General features: G+C 35.7%; 1 protein-coding gene across 1 annotated transcript in view; it reads left to right on the top strand.

Annotated features, from left to right (window-relative positions):
- The window catches only part of CACNA2D3 (calcium voltage-gated channel auxiliary subunit alpha2delta 3), a gene marked incomplete at both ends in the record, with an annotated part of 393646 nt that overhangs the window by 199507 nt on the left and 170390 nt on the right, over positions 1-23749 (top strand). The gene's annotated exons all lie outside the window — the stretch shown is intronic.

Raw genomic sequence — 23749 nt, forward strand, 5'->3', positions numbered from 1 at the left:
CACACTTTTTGAAGTGCAATTTGAGCAAGTAATAGATTAACATGACTGTGTTGCATAGGGTTCTGTATTCTGTGGAAAAAAATAGTTGTTTTAATTTGCAGCTTTTAGTCATATTTCTCTATTATAAAATTCTGTTTGTTTTCTTAGTGACTTTGTTAGCTCTGTTTTATGCAAACATAGTATTGTTCCACTGGACAGAAGACCTAAAAGCCAAAAGTTTTGTGGCCGGTCCTTCCTCTCTTACTCAATGGGATACTATCTAATTAAAGCTGTTGAGTCCTCAAATACTCCATGAGAACATTTTACTTCATCTAGCAAAAACTGGTGTCTAAGGAGATTCACAGAATCCCTGAGGAGGATGTGCCTCTGATGTGCTGTATTTTCCTATACTTTGGAGTGAGTTCCTCTCTTAAGGAGAAGAGACCGTGGGGAAACTCTTATTGTAAGAAATCAGCAAGGAAAGAATTCTCTGAAAGAGTCAGCTAAGTATTTTCACAAAAACATGTGTTGTATATCTTTCATGTGCTAATCCACAGCTCTATCTGAGATAACAATGCTCAGCACAGCTGTTGCAATAAGCAGAAGGTTTCCATTGAGAATAATTCTGCAAAGGCCTACATGAAGAGTCCTGCCTTGTTTAACAAGGACGTGGTGTCTGGGGAGTAGCTTTTAGTTAATATGCAATATCCTACTCAGTTCCTCTAAAAATATTTAGTGTAGCCTTGTAAATGTTATATTAAGAAACATGTATGGAAAAAAAAAATCCAATTGGTTTTTCCTCTTTTCAGCCTGAAATGTGTACGAAAAATGTAAAAGATTTCCATATGTATGCTTTAATACATTAGAGCTTTGAATGACTTTGTTGGATTTGTTATTCTAGAAAGGAACACGTATTGTAAGTGCAGTATCTTACATATTTGCAGTGTCAGTGTGCCTAGAAATTATGCATGCCACACACTTGAAATTCACTGCCTTTGCATTACACCATCTTTATTCTCTCCAAAGCTGTTTTTTACGTTTATAAATAGCATCTTTGAACTGCTTGATAGGTTTTTTTTATGTGAATTTTTTGTTCCCCATTATCTATGTATTGCCCTGCCATTTTATAATTTATGTTTTTCCTGCATTTTCATACTGGGGTGGACAGTGATGGAAAAGGTAATTGCTCTAATTGAGGTAAATTCTGAAGTTTCTGTTTATTTCAATTACCTGATCAGCAAAGTACCAATTTCAGTTTTAGTTGATCTAATGTTAGATAATATCAAATGGTTTGTAATTAGTTGCAGCAGAAACATCTTGTTCTCTTATAGAAAGGAAAAAAATTCTTCATACGACTGTGAAGACTTTAAAGGTTTGTCAATGAGAATCTGTAAAAATAGAGAGCAAAGTACAAACTGCCAGGATGTAAACAATTCATATTTTCTTCCTTTTTCCAAACCATTTATATCTTTGCAAAAGGTAGTCTTAAAAATATATATATATATACTATATAAACAGGGAAAAGAGCACTTTATTATATATTATTGGAGATATATTCTGTCTAACAGCTGATTAAAAACTCATCTTCCTTCTGATAATGCATTAAAATCAAATTGTGTTGCAATTATTAGGAAAGGGAATAAAATGGCTCCAATTAAATCCCCAAAGTAGCTTAAATTAAGCAATTGAATTTTTGGGGGGAAATCAGCCTGATTTTTTGTATGAACTAGGAAATTATGACCATCAAAAGACTATTAAAATTATCTCTTGGACTGTTTCCTTGAAAGAAGTAATGCTTTCATTTTACTGGGATTTTTTATGAGTCTCTATCTCCCTCAGAAAAAAAAAAAACAAAAAAACAACAGAAACAAACCCCAAAACATTTCCAACATTTCCTCATGTTTACTTAATATCTTCTGCTGCTTAAAATGTAAATCTAGTAGATGCTATTTTTATCACGCACTATATTTTATTATATGGCTAGTTGTTAACATCTATTTCCTTTTTTTTATGAGGCCATACATGCAAGCTTGCACCTTAAGGAGCTGATTCTCACTCATTAGAAAAGAGTTTGTGCTATAGATGTAATTTTTCTTGTTCATGAAACTTACATTCAGTACTTTCAATTTTCTGTAATTCATTCAAGGCAACTCTGCCACGTGAAGTACCAAAGAGGGAACAATTAATCCCCAAGGGTAAATAAATCTACACATCTCATATAAAAGCCCAGATTTTCATCATGTAGCAGAAATAAGTGTTTGCAAGGAATAGTACTAAGGAAGTGTTTGTTTACAGTGACAGATATAATTTAGTTGCAATAATTTTATTTTTTTTTAAGATGCCCTATTTCAGGAGAAAGCCTTTTAAGTCTCAAAATATCTTTTTGATGTCCCTTGTACCAGAGTCATGCTTTTATTCTATGTTATTGCTCCTACTATGAGATCCAAATGCATTACTGGAAACCAAGCAAAATACTGCACTTAGGTACCTATTTCTCTAGGTTCTTATTCTAATTCTACCCATGAAAAGCCATGGGTAGGGGAGGCAGGAAGACAGAGAGGTGTGACTACATGAAAAGATAACGCTTCAGGTCTGCTCCCAGAAGATAGTACCACTAATGACCTTTTCTTAAATAAAACTGTCCTACTTCCTTTCTACTGGAAAATTCCAACAATAACTAACAGAAAATTCCAGGAAGATTAATCTTGTAAATGTTGCTGAAATGTTTTAGCCCACCAAAAAATGAAATTATGATGAGATTAGAGATATTAACAGCGCTTCAAACTTTGTCAGGTTCTCATCTGGAAGCCATTTTAGTCACTAATTGAAAACTAGTAATCTTGGAACAGAAAGTATCTACTTAAATATTATTGAACATATTTTGTCATTTAAAAATTACTATTCTCAGTATGTTGTGATATTGCAAAGGAAAATAAAGCAGTAAACTGTTTTGTATGAATGTGTGAAGAAAAAATTTTAAACCCTATTAACTCACTGGCAACTCCATGAAATCTCATGATGTTTTGTCCTCCACTGGCTAAAATGACCCAGTGCCTGCATATTTGAGGGTCTTTTTCTCTCCTCCACTTCCCTATTGTTTTTATGTGCCTGTCAAGTTCTATATTTCTACAAAACCTGTCTACTCATTGTTTTGGAGAAGTCCAAAAGCATTTCTTCCACAACCATGATTGAGAGCAGAGTCTAAAATCGCATTGAGATCAAAGGGAAATCTGCATTTCAGTTTGGATACAGAATTTTAGAATTTTTTTTCTCATAGGGATTAATGCAGCACTCAGGAGGTCAAGGAAGATGTCAACTTTGTGACCTTTCATGACTTATGACAGCCAGAAAGAGATATTCTGCTCCCTTGGCCTGAGAGGTCTTTGCTTCATGATATTGTAAATGAAAATGTAAAATCTGGAAAAGAAAGCAAAAGAATCATTGAATCATTTGAACTTTATCCTTCCCTTTGGGTGGGTCTTTGAGTCTGAAAATCATTTGCTTCCATAATTATCTGAAATACCTATATGCTATGGTAGATATATGCAAAACCAGAAGCACTAATTCCTAAGTCAAGTCAAAAGGAAACCAAAATCCCACCTAAAGTTTCCTCATTTTCTAAAATCAAATCCAGCTAGAGATTCTGGGATAAAAATACCTCTGTATCCAGTTACCTTGTTAGTTATTCTGCAGCCTTTCTTTTTCTGGGCAAGTAACAGGGCATAGAACTTCATCTGTCTGTCTCCTGTTATTCTGAGGGCTCTGGGTAGAATTGTGTGGCACAGAAAATTTTTCATTATGCTTATGAACAATTACAACAAGGCAGAGATTTAAGATGGTTTCTATGACTGCTAAGACTTCAAGTGGGGTGAATATAAAGCATAACTGCGATAACATCTTTATTCCAATTGCTAAATGATTATGATGTAGAAATACCTAACAGCCAGTGCTACCCGTGTCTTAATGGAACTGTTGAAATTACAATATAAATAGTTCCATGACTTTTAAGTGTTTATACCTGCTCTTACATCTGCTTTATAGGAAAAAATTCACAGTCTGGCAGATCTGGACCTATATACAGTACTTAAAATTATAATTGAATCCAGAGAGCAGCACCTTAAATTTTGCTAGATTTAGATTATATTTCATAATAGAATACTAGATTTGCAGACAGTAATAATCAGTCAACAGCTCCTTAGTTATGTGGCACTTTTATGCATACCTTTACAGGATCAATATTTATAGTAAATTTAATAATATACAGGTTTCTTAAATATTTAAGAAAACACCTGGTCATTCCTGGTGAGAACTGGTCACTTGGTCACTAAAGATCTTAATTTCAATCTGCTCATTTATATTAGAGATCTGTGAAATAAATATTTACTTTTAACGGTTCTGCTTTTTTTGTTTTTTTGGGTTTTTTTTAACTATCAATCTATTTAGTGAGTTTGTTTAGTGATCCAAAATCTATTGGCTTCAACTGCATATATGAAATAAATGTCTGAGCTTTGAGTATGTGTAAAATTCCCCAAACATTTAGATTCTGCCACAGGACAGGAAAGGAGGCTTGCCTTACCTTCCTTTAGAAAAGGAAGATGAAAACGTGGCATGTTTTCATTTTCTTTGTCTGAAAACTATCCTAAAGAAATCAATGGGTGCTGTGAAAGGCTACAAGAGAACGGGCGGCGGCATCGTGGCATCACAGTGGTGGCAAATCATCTTTCTGTCCATGTCTGCCATCCACAAGGTTACAAACCTTTCTGCAAATCTTTAATCAAGTCTGTAGGAACGTGGCAGTGTTGGCAACACAGAACATCAGTACAGCAAATTGAATGTCTCGTGTGCAGTCCTGTCTGGATGTTATTAAATAGAATTTTTTTTCTGAAAAGTCTGACGTACTTTGGAGGTGGATGTCACGACTGCTACACAAACCTGGTGCTTTATTACTGGTTATCTCAAGAACAAAAAACACTTTATAGGCCTTTCAAGTTATGACATAACTTACGTGAATTACTTATCGTTTTAGGCACTCCTGTAGTATGATGAAAGATGGGGTATGAGATCAAACAGAAGTTTTTGATTTCGGGATAAAGAGAAACAACTCCTCACAGCCAGATTCCTGCCCCAAGTGTGATTTTATTTGGGGAAAAAAAAAAGTTTAAAGAAGGTTTTATTGCGCCTTATTACTTCTCCTCTTAGAGAGAAAAATAGGACCTGTTTCAGTGAATATTTCTTTTGGTCAAAACATAATTTCTACAAGTTTGTCACTAGTATTTTTACTTGAATTTTTAATATGACACTCAAAGCAGTTAAGATCTCTTTTTCAGTCTATTGTCAATTTAATTTGCCATGAAGAAACTTATCCTGCAGTGTTTAAACTGAAAAAATGGAGAGATGTTTTTTGTGAAGATAAGGGTAATTAAATATTATCCTCAGGATATATGGGGACTGCCAGAGGAGGGATTACTACCTCTTGTGTACAGTCACTTGGCTAGAATCATGGAAGGGGTAATGCTTTCTTAATGTTTGAAGAATTTTAAATGGAATGATAATTTATACACAATGTACATGCATGTTCAAAGTGCCCTTGCCATGCTAATATTTGTCATATAATCAGAAATAGATACAAAAGTAAATTAGCCATGAGTCATACAGAGCACCTTGTAAGCAAGGGCCCGTCTAAATGGAGAATAATCCACAATCTGAAACAAGTTGTCCAAAGCACTCTTTGGGAACTCATGGGTATCAATAACAAAAATCATTCCTTTTCCTTGTAAAAAAAGAAGTTAACTTTTATGTAGTATGTAGACAGAGAGAGATCCAAAATTTGAGATAAAATAAGTGTCCATAAAAAGTGTTTAGATGACTACAAGTAATCACTATTTGCATCTGGCACAAAACTCCTTGACACTGAAATATATGGCTGGTGGCCATAGAGAGTAAAATATAATAATTAAATACCATAATAAGAAGCTGATATATTATGGATTCTGTTTACTAAAAAAAAAAAAACCCAAACAACCAAATCTTCTCCTGATATTTTATGTGCTGTGAGCTCTTAGTTGTTAAAAACTAAGTTATTATGCCAGAAGCAAGACAGTTAAATAGGCATGGTAATTGCACGAACATGCCTATTTTGTTCTGTGGACTATGTCTATTTTGAGGTAATGTTTTTTTGTGAAGAATTGTGTCATCTGCTTAAGGAAATGGTGAGATCATTTATTTCTTGAACTTCTTTAACAGCATAATAAAAACTGTATTTCAGTTTGTGTGGTTTAAACTGAGCAATGCTGCAGTTATCCTAAAAGCCAGGATCCAGTTTATAGACTGTTTTTAATTCTTTTTAATGTATGCATCTTCTTAAACACTACAGACAGAAAAGAGATGTTTAAAGTTGTCAGAGCTGTTCTATTTTAGGTGAATATCAACAGTCTCTGTAAACTATCAGGAATGCATATTGTACTTGTGAGTGATCCAGCACCTAAAAGGTGACCATAGATGTATATATAAAGCCCATTTGGTTGCATTTCACCATAAAGGGATAATACAGTGCTCCAAACAATTATTTTGGATTAATACAATTTAAAAAATAAGTATAGATAGTAAAAGAAAGTTAAGGTTATGTTGGATTGAATGCCTTCTTAAATTACCTGTTTAAAGAGTGCCTTTTAGAAAGAGTTGAAATAATGTTATTTTGTATTAAATGTAACATTACAGACAAGAGTCATGGTGAAAACTAAGTTGGTGCAAGAGATAAAATGCAGGTTATGTTCACTCATCTCTGGTTCCTCCATCAATAGCCTGAAATAGGATATAACAGACCTACAAACTTGCTTAATAGGTACTTTCTGATCTGTAGAGCACAAGTTACTAAGTGAAAACTTTTCACTGACTTTACAAACAGGGAAGAATGAAAATTTCATGTGTATTTTGGAGTAAGTTTTAAAAACTGTACTTACGATGTTTTAGGCCTCTTATAACCCTATTTTTTTTTTAAATAAAGGATTAAGTTTGAATCAAAACCAGTATGGTGTAGTGAACAAGAACTTTAATAGGATTAAAGACTTTTTTATGGTTAAGAGGAATGGCCTCAGTCTGGTGCAGAAGTACAAGTAGAGGAGACAGTGCAATTGTGAGGCTTAAACAGGAAAATGGGTTACTGCATCTTTTCCTAACCCATAGGTCAGATTCACTGCTAGTGTGGGTGAGGTATGGCAATTCCAACAGCCTGTATGCAATTGGCAAGTACTCTGGAAAACTATGAACCACACAAAAAACCCCCCTGTTTTCAGATATTTTCATCTGAGTTCTGAACTATACTTCTACCTAGTTTTTATGATCCATTCTTAGTTCATTCCTGTATCACTTTTCCCTTAATGAAATCTTCATAAACTCCTATTTTCTATAACTCTCACTGTATTAAAATAAGCCATAGTGTGTTGTTTCACTACACAGGGAAACTTTAACTTCTGTTGGATATTTACATTAAGTTGAGAAGGTTGGTAAATTGCATGTTTAAATATCAAATCTCAGGAGATGTTTGGAAAGGGAATGTTACAAAGAGAGGAAGTTAAATGTTTGGTATAGTATTCTCTTGCTGGCATCCCATTACATACAGCAAATGGTATTTCTTGCTCATTTCACTCTGAGAGGCCAAATTCTGCTGGTTTGGAAGTACAACAGACGTTGTTTATATGAAATTATTATTCATATATACTATTTTCCCAGAGTACCTCTGTTATCCTTCGTGGTGTCTGGCTGTGGAACAATCCCTCAATGCATGCACATATATCAAGGCAGTACGAAAGATTCCTTCCATGCAGGGGCTCATATATGTCTAGTTTAGTATTCATTTCAGTGAAACACTTACATATGTGAGTTATTACATCCCTGCTAACCAAAGCAATGGATTCAGGCATACATTAAAGCGCTTTACTGAATTAAGAACTAAACAAGTTATCCAAACAATCCCATCTTTAGAACTCTGTTGTGGGTCTGCTGATTCTTTCTGAGTGGTTGAATCTTTAACTTTGTTAGTGGTTATGAGTTTTATAGAGTATCCATTTAGAGAGCACTGTTTGTTTATCTCACTGTATTTATACCTACTTTTTCTAAACTGGCATAACAGCATTAATTGCATTTTGAGACTTCTGCGAAACATGGCAGCCTCCATAGACTTAACTTTTGTGTTCTGTTCCCATGTGCAGACATCTGCTACAAAACTGATAAAAAGCTATTCTTTTCCATGAGGTTCTAAATTCCATCATCCCATAATCCTCTCTACTACCCTTACCATAATTGTCTCTGTGCAGAACTGACAGAATGGGATTTGCACATCTGAATAAATATGTTCTCTTTCTGTGGGATATCATTTCTGCACTGATTTCAGTTCAGTCACAGAGGTTTCCCCTTATGAGTTCTTGAAAGCTTTTTGCTGGATTTTAACACTGAAGCTGATTTTAGTGCATTGTTAGAAGACAGAAATCTTTATTCTTCCATCTTACATCATTAGACATATCTTGAAAAAAACATGAAGGATTTTGAATCATCTGGGACTTGATATTGAAGAAGGCTTTAAAATCCATTGTAGTAGTAAAGTGTATATGCCAATGACTGCTGTTCAGCATGTTATTATGAAAATAGGAGCAGGTATAAATATTTATAAAACATTTTGAAATACATGTTATATGGAGGTTCATAAAATAGAACACCTACAGAGCCTGGACAATTCAAGGCAGGAGCCACTTAAGGGTTTGTTTTCATGGAAAATTGTTTCTCAAGTTTTACTGTCAAGTTCCTTAGCTCTTATGTTTCAATGGGATCTGGAAATATTCAGCAACTTCTGGAAACATTTTTATGTTCCTATCTCCTGTTTTAAAAATAAGCAGAAACAAGTATGAGGAAAAGCATTGCCACAAACCCCCTTAGAAGGACAACTACTCTCTGTTGTCACCATGCCTAAAGGAAAATTTGGAAGTTTGCATCAATGGAGACAATAAACTAATCTGCTAGGAAAGCTGGGCAATCCTCTTGGCAAGAATAAAATATGATGGGGTTATAAAATAAAGTAATTTTTCTAAGAGTTTTCAATCAAATCATTCAGTATTTCAGCTTCTGATGAAGGAGAATTCTTTGGGTTTTTAATAATGTCTAAAGTAGTATCGGATATTGTCAGTTTCTGTGTTTTAGCTGATTTAATAATACAAGATAGTAGTACAACCATGAAGAAGATTTCCTAAGTATAAAAAGCAAAAGATAGAACAATACTGGCCATTCTATAATCATATCTTGGTCTAAATCTTTAAATATTGCTAAAATAAATAAAATAAAAGTTTTTCTATTGTATTAATTTAACCTCCAAGAGTGAAATTGAGTGTACGTTTATTGAGTTTGCTCTTACTGTGAAAAATAAATGGCTGAATTTTTCATAAAATTAGAGTTTTGTCTAAATAGTGAAACATCTGTGGTAGGGATGGGTGAAAACTGTAAACATTTCCTTAGGCCAAGTTTACATCATGTTTAGGGAGTGAGTTTTCATAAAATATTCATGCCATCAGGTTTTATAGGCACAAAAATTCATGGAAGATGAAATTCAACCGGTGTGCAAAAGTGACACTGGTTAGCTATCTTTCTGCCCATCCACTTCTTGCCACTTGGCAATTGAAAAATACTCCCTCGTGAGTCCCCAGTTTGTGGGAGCACCGCTCGTGCAGCCTTTTTGTGGTTGTACCGCTGGAAATTTTGAGTGGGAACCACAGAATATGTCTAGAGAATATGGTTAGTCTGAGATTCCCATTGGTTCCTAGTGTAGAATTTGAGTCTGATCTTATCGTTTGTATTGTCCTGAAAAGGTGTAAACAACCCACCTTTCAGAAGTTATTCTGGACTTTTACTGAGACTTAAGTTCTGTTCCTGTGCTGTGGGGTCAGCACTGCTTGTATTTGTTCTGTGCCATGTTGGGAACACAGGCAGCAGCAGGGCCATGCCTGGTGATTCGGGCAGGGAATTACAAGGGCATAAACGTGTCTCCTCATAGATTTGGTGGGTTCTACTCATCAGAGGTGTTCAGAGTGCTTTAAGTACAGTGTTTCTGTGTCTGCTGGGCCCATATTTGGGACATCCAGTATCTGAGCTGGCTGTGCCTTGCCTTAGCAGCTGATCTGTGCTCTTGGCTGTGCTGTCTCGGGCACCACACACTGCCTGAGATTTGATCAATACATCAATACTGTGTGTTCAGCTCTCCTGGAAGAACTTCTTTAGAAAATAGCTCTAAGTAGAGATCAATAGTAATTGTCTTTTCTCTTTGTCTCCTACACAGGGGGCAATATTTGCCAAGACAAAAGATCCTGTTAGCTGCCTTGTGAAATAAGTTTTCCTTTTCTTTGCTGGAGGTGGTTTATAGTACTGTCTTGTGCTATATTATTCAAAATAATGTCAAAATGGGAGTTATGTTCTATTCTGGGGCTATGTCCCTGACTTATCACTGATTCCATGATGAGAAGTACCTACAGTATTTGTATGCAAATGGAACTGTTTAGAATTTTTTTGAAAAGGGTGACAGAACTTAGCCCATAATAGAAACTTACCAGTATTACTTACAAACGATTTTAACAAAAAATTACATCAGTATATTTCTAATAACTATGACAGTAATTTTCAAAAAAATATTTTGATACACTGAAGCAACCAAACCCAAATATGTAGAAAATATTCAAATGTGTATACAAACAGCATGAGAAAAGTGTGAGTACAGTTTTTTGGAACCATATCTGATAATACTGAATTTTTGGCTAAAAATTTTACTGGCTAAGTACATTTTGACATATGGCACCCCATTTTGAAACAAACTGTTTTATTTAGGCTGACCTAAATTCTCCTTAAAAGGCCACGTATGGAAACCAGAGATGAGCCAGACATCTGAGGATGCCTTTGTGGTATGTCATGTTTGTGCCATTTCAGACAGAAAAATGCACTTGGCTCTGAATTTGTGTTCAGCAAGCAATAATTAATAAGCCATTGGACCATCAGTATAATTGGTGGGTGCTTCCCTATGGTTTTTACATATGTTATATACAATATTCAGTTGTATGCAAAGGTGAATATCAAAATGAGGTCTTTGTGCTCTGCTTGCATTAGCAATAGGAAATGATAAATAAAATTTTCAAAATCATTGTTTGGTTCATAATCAAATCCTCACATGCCTTCCCTAAGTTAGTAGACATGTAGACTGAGGTCAGGCCATTTTTGATCACATAGCAGCAAGGATGTACAGAATGTCTTTTCATCCTGCTGCCCCTTCACAGCCTTCACAAAAGTAGCTGAAAATGGTGTCTCTTCTCCCAGGCCAGCAGATGACAGTCATTAATCATTGGCAACCACTCTGAACATCCTTCTCAGTTGACAGATACTGAACCTTTAAGGGCATTAGTAAACTCCTTTTCTGAATCCCTCCATCAAGCTCCTGAATCCATAGAGAGTACTCTGGTAAGTATCATGCCACTCTGCACCAGAACAACTTTTAGATGTGCTCTTCCAGAGACTCCCTTCCATAGCTACTCAGAATTACCTTTGATGATAACTGGTTAGCAGGGATGGACAGGATCTGTGCACAATGTGAACCACCAGGGGCTCTCAGGAAAAGGAGAGGAATTCAGCAGAAAAGTGCTCATGTTGTGTAAATAACCACAGCTGAGGAGGGGGGGGAAAAAGCTGAACTTGAGTTCGGCTCTAAGGTTGTGATGTCGCCATCTCCCATGGATTTTCATAGCTCATTTTTCATTAGATACCTTTCCATCATTTAGTAAGAAATAGATGAGTACACCCCTGGTTTAGTTATGGTTTAGTTTGCTGCTTTTTAAATGTTGGAACATTTAATAGCCATAAGGGAATATTAATGTAAACCAAGCCACATAGGTATGTTACAAATACTACTAATGAACTTTATTTTTTCTACTGATGTACAGATTTAACCTTTCCAAAAGAAAGTGTCCTTTCCTCCTTTCTCCAAAGTGACTTATTAAAGGGTTGTTGAGTAGCAAACGAACCTGGAGTTGACTCCCACATTAATATTTAATCAAGTGTTAACAGCACTACAGTGTCTACATGATCCAGAGCTACTCACAGGAGTTGTGCCAGTACGAAGTGTACTTGCCCTCTGAGTGAGGCTGGGTTATGAAATTAGAAGCATAGGAAAGATTACCATGCCATCATAACCAGGTATCTTTGTACTTTTATTTTTCTCAATTAATTTTGCTGATTTAATAGTAAAAAGTTCTATGTGGGTTCAGTTGTCTGAGTAGGACTGCTCAGATTGTGATATATTTCCCACTGGGGAAATTTCTTTTGTGTCATAGCTCCTTGCAAAAAGTTTTCGGAAACAGCATTCTGAAAGGAGATTTTTAAAAATTAGTCTATACTGTGCATGTATGTCTCTAAGTTTCGGAAGAGGTACATGAAAAATTAATAAGATTTTAGAAGGAACTTTTGTACAACAGTGTAATTTTATAGCTAGATGTTTTCATTTGTTCCTCAATGTGTTGATTGAATGTAAACATAATGTGCTACATTCTTTCTGAACATGCAGAAGAGTCTTTACTACGGGTGCAGATCTGGACCCAGTTTTAAGTTGCGCCATGTTTTAGTTATTTTTTGTTTGTGTAATTTTGGGTTTTGTTATTGTTGTTAGGGGTTTTTGTTTTGGTTGTTGTTTGCTTCATTCATTTAAATATCTAACGAATCTGTAACTGACAGAAACACAGAATCCTAGGGGCTGGACTGTGGAAGCCTCTCCAGCTCCTCGTGCCCACGTTTTAAGCCCTTTGTCAGTGGAATATTAAACTATTCCTGTGCTGCTCAAGTGCTCTTTACACGCTCTCAGTGTGGATTAAGTAGCTGGTGCATTCTGTTCAAATAATGCCTGTACTTCATGGCAGACACAAACAAGCAGTTCTAGTGCTTCTTTGACACTTTTTTGTTGTCATAAACAGTTGTAATATTTTAGGAGTGTTGTACTGCCCTAATTACAAAAGCAGGCGAGATCCGTGATAAAAATGGAAGAGAATCTGGACTGCCTAACAAAATGCAGGGCTTAAAAAAATCTAGAACATTCTGCTGTTGGACAGGGAATTGTCTCCCTTCAAGGTAACTGGAATCTTAATTTCTTTATCCTTTAAGTATCTTTACCCTTTATTTGTAAGTCTGGATCATAATGTCAACATTAAATAGTATCTGAGAGATGCTAATATTTTATCATATTTATCAATTCCACTGCATTTCACCTGTCAGCACTGTACAAATTTCAGGAAAAAACGGAAGAGATTCTTTTATGTCAACATGTCATTGGCAAATCTCTTACTTTTTTTTCCTATAACTGCCACACTCAGTGCTGCTTGTATGACAGAAGCTGTTAATAAATTAGGCCCCGAGCCTCTTGATGGCAGTGTATTTCCTTCTCGAGTTCATAGGCTTTACAGAACATTTATGTCTCATTACAGCCAGTACAGCAGTTTATGCCCTAATAAATCAAGGGAGCTTTGCAGAGATGATCTTGACAGTAATGAATCTTTCTGTTGGCATTTCCACTTCACAGACACAAATAATGAAGCAAAACTGCCCCATCTGGCCACTCAGTAAGAGTCAAATCACAGTGGGAAGCTGTTTTCTCAAGCATGACAAAGGTCATTGTGTGCAGCAGGAGTGAGTGATAGCAGGTTGTGCTGTGAGTGACAGTGTAGAATGAAGCCATTTGTGAGCTTTTATCATTATAATTACATTTATTAGCCGTGCTGCCAAGACTCAACCCGCCCTTCTACCAAGTCTGTGTGCTCTTGCATCAAAAGCTGCCTTAACTGATTCCTACAGCTTATTTGGAGAGCTGTGGGTTGGTTATTGCTCAGGAATTGATTTCATCAGCTCAATCAGCCAGTGAAGTGGTATTGTTAAAGTCTCTCACAGTAATATTCTTTTTATACATTTCTGAAAATGTATTGCCTTGAAAGAGGAAAATCTGTCAAAATATGCTGTATACTAGTTGTAAATGAATAGACATACCAGGTTCACTCTGCTTTAGGAACATATGGTAGAAATGCAGGACATGTCATCTCAGATTGGCCAGCAGGCTCACTGAGCCTTCTGTGTAGCCTCTGGCAGTATGTGAGCAGGTGATCTTTCCACCTGTTCTAAAATCCTCAGTTCTTGGATCTGATGTTGTTGTTATACTATTCATTTGTTAATAAAGTCATTGCAGCACAGAACTTGGATACACACCAAGAAACCTTGAAGGGTTTTTTCTGGGGCCCTTCACAGAGCATCGTCCCCATTCTGTTTTCCACAGCTCAACATTAAACAGTATCCCCCAGCATCTCTATTTTAAAGCATATTTCTCTCATTTTGATCTTTTCTTGCTTGATATCACTGTTAGGTCTGATTTCTTCCTTTGGTAAGATAAAGTACTTTATCCTGAGTTAGTCTGGGTTTTTAACACTGCATCAAACAGAATTGAAAATAGGGTCTTCTGTCAGAGAGGATTTTGGGGCTGCTTTAACTAATTTTTTCTTTTTATTTATTTATTTCCCCCTTCTATTTCATGCCCTCTTCCTTCCTTTTCAGAGTGTGTTAGTCCTGCACACTTGGTGTGTGGTTGTGGCTTGCTGACATTCCCAGCAGAGCCGCCACGCGTCACTGAGGAGATGTTACCCAGTTCCCTGCACGGCTCGGTGCTCCTCGTGTTCCGGGTTTGCACAAGGAATAATTCAAGGGTCTGTAGGTGCATACAGTCACTTCTCTGCCTTGAATTTTTTTGAGTTCTGAAACGCTGTTGTTTCTGTAGATGTAAGTCAGCAGGAAATTTGATTTCAATATACATGTGGCAATTCTCCACCTTCTTTGTACTGTGAGCTACAGGTGTACTTACAGGCCACATATTTAGGGATTTCTCATCCTTTTCAGGAATGCAGGTATCCATTCTGTATTAACAACATGTCACAACAAGGATTTTTTATTTGGAAAGTCTAAAAGCTATTTTTTCCAGCTGATATTTTACAAGGGTTATGTTGCATGGTGAGAATGCAATACCCTGAGTACAAACCTTCCCAGAATATAGACACAGTCACATGCTTGTGGGAAGTACCAAGTGTTTTGTAATAACTACATGCACTAACTTTTATTTTAAAGAATGTTAATAAGTAAATTGAAGGAATAATTACTTTTCAATGATGTTGAGGTGCCAGGTGGATGACATTTGTCAGCAATGACATCTAAGAATGAGGAGGTAAGGTTTATATTTACAATTCAGACAGGAAATGCTAAATTCCCTTACAGAAGAAACTGAAAGTTTAAAAGAAATATTTTTTTTTCAGTTGAGAGAAAAGGTAGATGGGAATGAACATACAACAGCAAGTGCTGTAATCCTTCTCTAACTTGTGTTAATGCTCCTGGTGCAGTAATCAGTAATCTCTTTTGTGAAAGAGGAGCTGGTGTTCCAAGAAAATACTGGAGGTGGCATACTTGGTGTTATAGACTGAATAAGGTGCTGCACCAGTAATAATGTTGGAGATCTCTCTCCTTTCCACCTTTGGTTGCAAAGTTTGCTGTGCCTTCATCGCCTCTGTCCTCAACTCTTTCATCCTGTTCCGCCCCTGAGCTCCCCAATGCCTGGGATTCTTCTCTTCCTGCTGCTGTCTGTTGGAATCTTGTTTCTACCTGGCACAATTGCACATTGGTGTTTCTCCCTGTCTCTCCTCATATTGTGTCTGTTTGAGAAGTCTTTTCTGATTCAGGCCGTCATTCTTCTTTTTTTTTTTTTTTTTTTTTTTTTTTTTTTTTTTTTTGGCTAAAAATCTGTTGGTTTCTTGTTTGTTTTTCTTTTTCCCAAAGACCTCCAACAATCATATCTCTATTCAGATTTATTCAAATTCATTCCAAAACAAAGTCATTATTTTGCTGTGTAGAGGAAGATTAAGTGCTGAAGTTCCTCTTTATCAGCAGCATACAAATTTTCCCAATGGATACAAGCATTGAAAAGCTTCAGGCAACTTTCTTGCTCTTTAAGAACAAGAATCAAATGTACAAACCCTAGGCTATTTGTATGCTTTTCCTGTTCTATCCTTTCTTTTTTTTTTTTTTTCCCTTTTCTTTCCATACATGAAGATTGACAAGTTAAAAGATTATAGCTTTCAACTGTAGTCTTGACAGATATTTATCTGTGGCTTTTATTTTATCTGTCTTGTGATGGGAGTCACTACAAAATTTCAATACCTTGCCAACATCTGTGAAATGCAGGGAAGGAAAAATACTTTTGCAGTTTTTGTGTCATAACAACAATTTTGATTGCTGTTATCCGAGCTACCTTTTGTACTACAGCACCACTTCAATCTACTTTTTCTTACATTCATGTATTTTTATCCACTGAGTGCTAATGTGCTGGCCTGTGCGAAATGTATGGAATTGGTGCTGCTTCTTCCATCAGCTGTGATGGTTATGAAGTTTCTTTGTAAATTCAGTTATTCTTTTTCTTAGTTCTTCCACTTTCAAAGTTGAAAGGAAGCCTCAAAGAAAGAACATAAAATCAATGTTTCATCAATTCCTTTGGTTTATATCTTTTCTGGCTTTCACCAAAGTATTGCCATTTGTTGACTCGATTTCTGAGTGAGAAATGCATTTCCTTTAAAAAATGATGGGCTGGTACCTTAGAGAAAGGCATATTTCTAACTACAGCTTTTAAATTTTACTGTCTCTAAGAGTATTTCAAATCAAAGCACTTCTCCTTTTTATCTTTCATCATATTGTATCTTACAGTCAGCACAGATCTAGTTCAGCTGATCTGTCTCCAAGAATCACTGGTCTAGAATCAGAGATGAACATATTTTGCTTTCTCTGGTGTGATGTGGCAAGAATAAATTTGATCTCTGAAGATTTTACATTTTTAAATCTACACTTTTTATGTTTAGAGGATTTTGCCACATGCCTGTGACTCTCAGCTATGATGGAGATCTCTTTAGCTACCATTCCATTTGCAGCTTAGACCAATCTAAGGCTATGGAGCCATTATTATGTGTACCACACAAGAATGTACAAATAATGCACAGTACTTTGGGAGTCTAAAGTATAATGGATGCTCTTTATTATGTTGTTACTCATGGTGGTCTATGGTTTTGAAAAGAAAAATTGTCTACTGGTAGAGTTAATAATGTTCATGTTTGACTTAAGAAAATGTTATGTGTGGCTGTCGCATTAGGCTGGTTTCTGCTGTAAGACCGGAAAGTAAAAATAAATTTTTTTTGTTACTGGGAGATATATTTTCAGCTGCATTAAAGGAACTGTTTGGGAATTGCCTAGTGAAGTAACTAAGAAATGGTAGAGTAAAATTAGCCAAAGCTGCAAGTGTTTTCAGGAATACGTGAAAGTGATTGTGGGAGAGAGACTCACTAAATTTAGATTATTTGCTGTTCTGACCAGTTTCTGTCTTGGGTGTTTTTAATTGACAGTGTCTAATTCCAGACCAGGTATAGTCCCCTTTATTCCTCACAAGAGATACATGAGATATATCCCTAGAAACACCCAGGTGCATTCAAGATCAGCTGTGAGGGTGCAAGTACGGTGCTCTCAGATGTTGGGATAATGACACACTCACACCTCATTTTTCTGGGCATGTTTGGTAACATGCCTCAAACTATGCTGAACATTAGTAGTAAATGCTAGACTAAATTTACATACTAACTGGAGTGCATACTGGTTTCACAAGCCAAACTGTTTTTCAGTTCAAAGATAATATTTCCATTTAAATTAGTAGGATTTGTACAATATGACCTTCTGAAAGAGGTTTATACCATACTAATCTCTGTTATGAAATGTTAGTCTTAATATTTTAGTTGTTTTAAATATGCATTGGTTTAAGTGGGTCTTTATTAGCAGTATTTATTCCAAGTTAGAAAAGTGGATGTCTAACAAAACTCTCACTGTGAGAATGTTTGGAAATGTATGCAAAGATTTTCACAACAGCAGTGTATTTTTGTATATTCTATTTAAAGTGCCTGCTGGCAGGAAAACCTTTCTGGGAGATCAGGATGTCAGTTTTCCTTCCCTCAGCAACAAATACCCCATCAAAAAGTGCAACTAAAACATGCATTGGTATAACACAAGTTCTGAACATGGTTTGGGGATATTAGGTTAATCACACTGGATCGTGGAGAAATTTCCATGTTCAGAGGTCTTTTTAGTATATATTTGTGATGTTCTTTACATTATGGTGTACTTAAGACATCTAAAAAACCACAGTAGCTTCAATCAATTTTACTTTCCAGCTGGCAAGAAAATTAGTATTAGGAAAGCAGTAATTGCAATTAAGCTAAGATCAAATTATGACTAATTTGAAATATTGGCAACCTAAAAATATTTCTCCCTTTCCATGTTTAAATCTCATGATATCTACATTATATGCTCTTCTTACAGTTCAATAATTTGTATTTCCTTGAGAAAAACTAAATTTATTTGCTTCTACTTCTTCTAGGATAGAGAAAATACAAATACAGAATCCTTGAGATGAGCGTAGATTTGGCAGTCTTGAAATGCAGAAATGTTCCATTAAATTTGTAAATTGAGTTTGGGCTGTGGAATCAAGTATCCAAATCATCAAGTATTAGTATATAATGCTGCTATTATAATTTCTCTGAAGTGGGATTTAGATTATTTGGGATATTTTTTCTCTTTTTACTGCATTTTTTAAAACATTTCTTTTATATATTTTGTCAAGTCAAAGAGATTTCTTATGAATTTTAAAAATCCTTTTAGCCCAAGAGAAATTATTAAAAAATCCTGAAAACCTCTCAAAATTCACGGAACATTAAATAAATCCCTCAGTATTATCAACAATTGAGTAAACTGTTACAGGTAGGAGGCTTGTGCTTCCTTTATGCCAGGTCCCATCTATCTGTGGGTGTTTTAGGTGTTCTGCCTGATAGTTGGAGCAGATGGGGTACTCTGCTGGTTTGGTTTTTCATCCTACCACCCTACTTTAGCAAGTTTCTGCAAGCATCCAAGTCCTTTGCTTCCCATTTCTGACTGGCCCTGTATTCTTTGAGCTGTCACTTGAATATGCCCTCAGAGAGGTGAAGGGTTTTTGGAAAAATTGCCTGATCTGTAGAGCAATTCTACGAAGATACCTGGAATAAAAAGGAAGAGGATGCATGTCTTGTACTGTGGTATTCAGCTGAAAAAGCTTCCTTGGTGATTACCACTAGAATATTTCTGAAAGCAAACTTTATGCAGAACTGATGCTCATAATCTCTGGTTCAAAGCATATATTAAAATAACATTAATAGAAGTTAATCCACTAAGGCAAATGCATGCTTGCATATCAGAGGGATTACTGCTGCATCTAATTAGAACAGCTTTTTAAAATTTTAATCTATTAATAAATTACTTTGCATGCACATTAAGATGTTAATATTCATATTTGATTTGATTTTCAGTTGTTAATACACATGAAGCTTTTTTTTTTTTTCAATTGATTGCAGGAGATGACTACGTCTGAATCTCACCATTAATTAATTAAAGCATTAGTTTAATTAATAGAAGTAAAATTGCTCTTGTTACCTATACAGGAAAACTTTCAGAGTGCTTTTTCACATCTGTTCTCTTGCGTGTTTTTTCAGACCAAACACTTTTGTTCCAGACTTCTTATTTTTAGGTGAGTTTTTTTTTTTGCTTTTCATTTATAGACCTCCATGATCACCAGGAGTGATGCATGCTAAAGGGAAAAATTAAACTGAGCAATAAATAAGGCAGTATGTACATTAGAAGATCACACTAGTGTATAAAATCCATCAGCCTTTCTTTTATGTGACCTGCAAATGGGTAATTCTCCCCTTGGGACCCAAGTGAAAATACTCAGGATGCAACCCAGGCAAGTCCTCTCAATAATGTAAAAGTATCTGCCATAACAGATGTGCAGGTTCTGCCATTTGTCCTCCTACGTCAGAGTAAGCTGGAAATGTGATTGGATTAGCTCATATTAAAGGAAGGTGGATACTTGCCATCTCCTTTACCTGTTAGTGCAGGTGAGCATTTGTGAAGTCATTGCACTTTGTAGAGAGCAAGACTCTTAAGGCATTCTGTTGACACTTCTCTTTTTAAGTGGTATCTTCTCATCTTATACAAGTTTAGGGAAAATTTTATGCACAAAAAGTTTTGCACCTTAGTCCGCTTTTGTTGCAAACGGGTGTGGCTCCAATTTCTCTTGGATTACATCCCCTGCAAGAGACAGACATTTAATTTAACACTGGAATTATGACTGCAGTCATAAAACAAAATAAAGGAGGAACCCGTCCCAGGCCCTTGAAACACGGTACATTGGCTGTGAAATAACACATGGATACAGCATCCTTCTTGTATTAGATCTTTTCACACAAGAGCATTATCTTTTATCTTCCATCTGTAAGGTTTATGAAGAAATGCCTAAATAGGGAAGTCCTCAAACCCTTTCCATTTTCCTCAAGTTTTGGACCTGAGGGTGCACACAGGAGTGGTAACACCCACAGATGTCAGCAGGCTGAAGGGTCACTGTGCAGTGTGAGAATCTTGAATATGGCTTTGAGCACTGTTATGCAGTAAAAGTCAAGTCTGGAAAGCTGCTGGTTCTTAGTGTGTAGCCTTACCTTACATTTCAAACTGATTTCTGCGGTGCTTGGCTGGCTTTGGAATACAAAGCACAGGCTTAACCATAAAGTGTGTTCCCAATGTGCAAGGAAGGTCTTGAAAGAAAGTAAATAGAATTTTTTGATGTTTTTTTGTTGAGTATGCAAAGCTTCACTCCATGTAATGTAATTTATCAACAGCTGCACCTTACTGCTTCAAGTTTTGATCAGCTTTTTAAAACAGTTCAGATATCTCTGCATCTGTTTAGGAATCAGAAGCCAAAAGTACACCAGATAAGGCTGTGACACAGTGTTGACTTACCCTTATTCCTTTTTCCTAAAAAATTCACTTCCCTCTGCTGCATCAGAAAGGAGTGAGAGGAGTTTTCCCCACCAGCCTGTTGGAACCCTGGGCTAACATTACCCACGGACAGTCTTTCCCAGCTGTCCTGTGCAGAACAGTTAAGATGGTGTTTGGGAATTATGAATGCTTAACATGTCCACAGATCTGCACAGTGGCTAATTAGTCCTTTCATGTGCATTTAGTAGCATTTTTAAAAACTCTCAGGAATTCTACACAGTGGATACTGTTTTTGAGAGTCACAACGTCATTTATGTGTACCTTTAGGTACCTTTGGAAAGCAGTTCTTAATTCAGAGTTGGAAATCTTATTCTTCCATCTTTCTCTTGAAAATCAAATGAAAAAAACCCTTTCTTTTCATAACATATAATTATGATACTGATGCATTTTTACTACAAATATTTTGAGTTTCTGCAGCTTCACAGTTTCTGCATACTTTAGAATGTTTTAGAACATAATGTATTAATTGACAGCAGTGCATTTTCTATTCTTTTTGCAAAATCATCAAACTACAGAGAAAAATCCTGTACCTTATGTCATGCTGTTTTAATAATATACATGTATTTGAATATTGAAAGTTTCTTTGACTTGTGGTCTGGTTTGATGTTTATCTCAATCTACTGTGTAGGAAGCTACATATTAAAATTAATAGTAAATATATGTGTGCCATTAGATGTGCTAGAAATTGACTGGAGTGGCAGTACAAAAGTTGAAAAGGAAGTGTTGAAATGTGAAAAGAGGGAGAGAAGAATCCAAAAAGGGGAATAAGAGAGTCATCATGACTATTAGGAAAGGATTGAACATAGAGTCACTTTGTTGACAATGAGAGATCCAGGAAGGAATTCCACTCAAGCTGTCCCATCTGTGCAGCATTAACAAGAGAAAAGGCAAGAAACATAAAGGAAGGTGCATTAAAAAAAAAAGGACTTTTATTTTTACATAAATGTGTGTGTTTCTAGGAAAATCAGTGCACTGCATGCCCTCTGTCCTCTGCCACTACAGATTTCAGAGAGCAAAAGCAGTGCTTGAAAATGACTTTTTGTCCCTTTCCATGTGAAACTGAGTATGAGCAAAAAGAAATGAGAGATCTCATGAAGTTTAAATAGTTTGGTGAGAGGGATGTGGTGTAGGGTACAGCTCCTTTTTATGTGTTTCTCAATAAGCATGAGGTTTGCAACAATAATATTATCAGTGCCAACAGCTTCAAAGAGCTCCCTTCTGCCTATTCTCCATTTTACTGTGGCCAGACTTCCCTGCATCCTGATGGAGAGCAAGCCATCAGTGTCTATTTTTTTCATCTATAAACTAGAGAATTATTTAAAGAAAATGGTACTAAGTGGCCATTACTAAGCTACTATTTGTAGGCATTTATTAGAAATTGCTTGTTAGTAATTGTATTTGTTAATAATTAGCTGATATTTTTAAAGAAATTTCAGCAGTTAAAGGATTGATAACATGTAAAGGACTTATTCTGTGGGGCAGTACAAATTTGTAGTTCTTCAAGGAAAACCTACTTGAATATTTACCTTTGTCTCACAGTTAGCTGGACTGTGTGGCATAGAATGGAAAGAGTTTTTTTACAGCTCAGTTCCTCCCTTTGGCAACAGAGAAGGTTAGAGTCACATTTTTTATTTGTAGATTCACGTATTTTCCTATTCTTAATGGCAATTTTTCTTATTAGGAGCAAAATGGAGCTTAAGTGAATAGCAGAAAAATGTTTTCCTGCATTGGCAAATATTATTTCTTCATTGATAAAGTAAAAAAATATTTATTTAACGCTATAGATTTAATAGCTTAGTTTTCCATGTAATGCTGTACTGTGACAAAGAAACAGAAATTGGTAACTTACAGTATTGCATTTACTTTGACATTGTCACGTTTCATTGAGTAATTTCTACAGAAACTGTTACATCCATAATGTATTAACTGTAGCTTTGCCATCGACTGAAAATGAGAATTTATTACTCTGTTCATTCTAGTCTTGCTGGAGCCTGGGGTGGGTATAAGCAAATAAAAAATGAGGTATCAGGAACTCAACAAATGGAACACCAGAGGAATACGTAAATTATTTTCAATGGTTTCTTGTATTACAAATTCAAGAAGGGAGAAGTTAAATTTTGACACACACAGGTTTTGGGGACATGGGATAGACTCAAGGATGAGTCAGAACTTATCTTGCCTTTGGGAATACTGAAGGGAATGGCTGTCTTATCTAAAAAGAAGAGAATGCAACAGTATTTATCTGTTTTCATAATCTTTCTACTCACTTTATTGCTATATTTGCTGGTGAAATTTTGTCAAGGATCCCCAATCCTTCTAGTAATTTTTTGAGGATTTTACTTGTAATTTTTAATATACATAAAAAATTGAATATATAAAAAAATATTCAAATATATAGATATGAAAAATATTTTTTATTTAGGAAATGCAAACCTTTTCTAGTTCTCCACAGCAGACAAATTTACTTGTTTCTCTAATACTTTTGTGTTGTTCCTAAGTTAAAATAATGCATTCAATTCTTGTGGTAGATATTGTTTTATTGTCATATACAGAAAAAGGATATCAGGTTTACAACCATCCAAAAGCAGCATATTCTTGTCAGTAGCCTGATTTGAAGTGTCACACTGCAGCTGTTCCTGTATTAGCCTAAATTTGCTTAGTTTCATGAGTGAGGTGCTCAGAGTTGAAAGAACAGGCTGCTTGCTGCCTGTGGATGCAAAGTTCCTCCTTTCTGTACAACACTTGGAACACTGCTCACTGTCAAAGAATTTCTCAATTT

This window comes from Coloeus monedula, assembly GCF_965178545.1.
Source record: "Coloeus monedula genome assembly, chromosome: 11".
Lineage (NCBI taxonomy): Eukaryota > Metazoa > Chordata > Aves > Passeriformes > Corvidae > Coloeus > Coloeus monedula.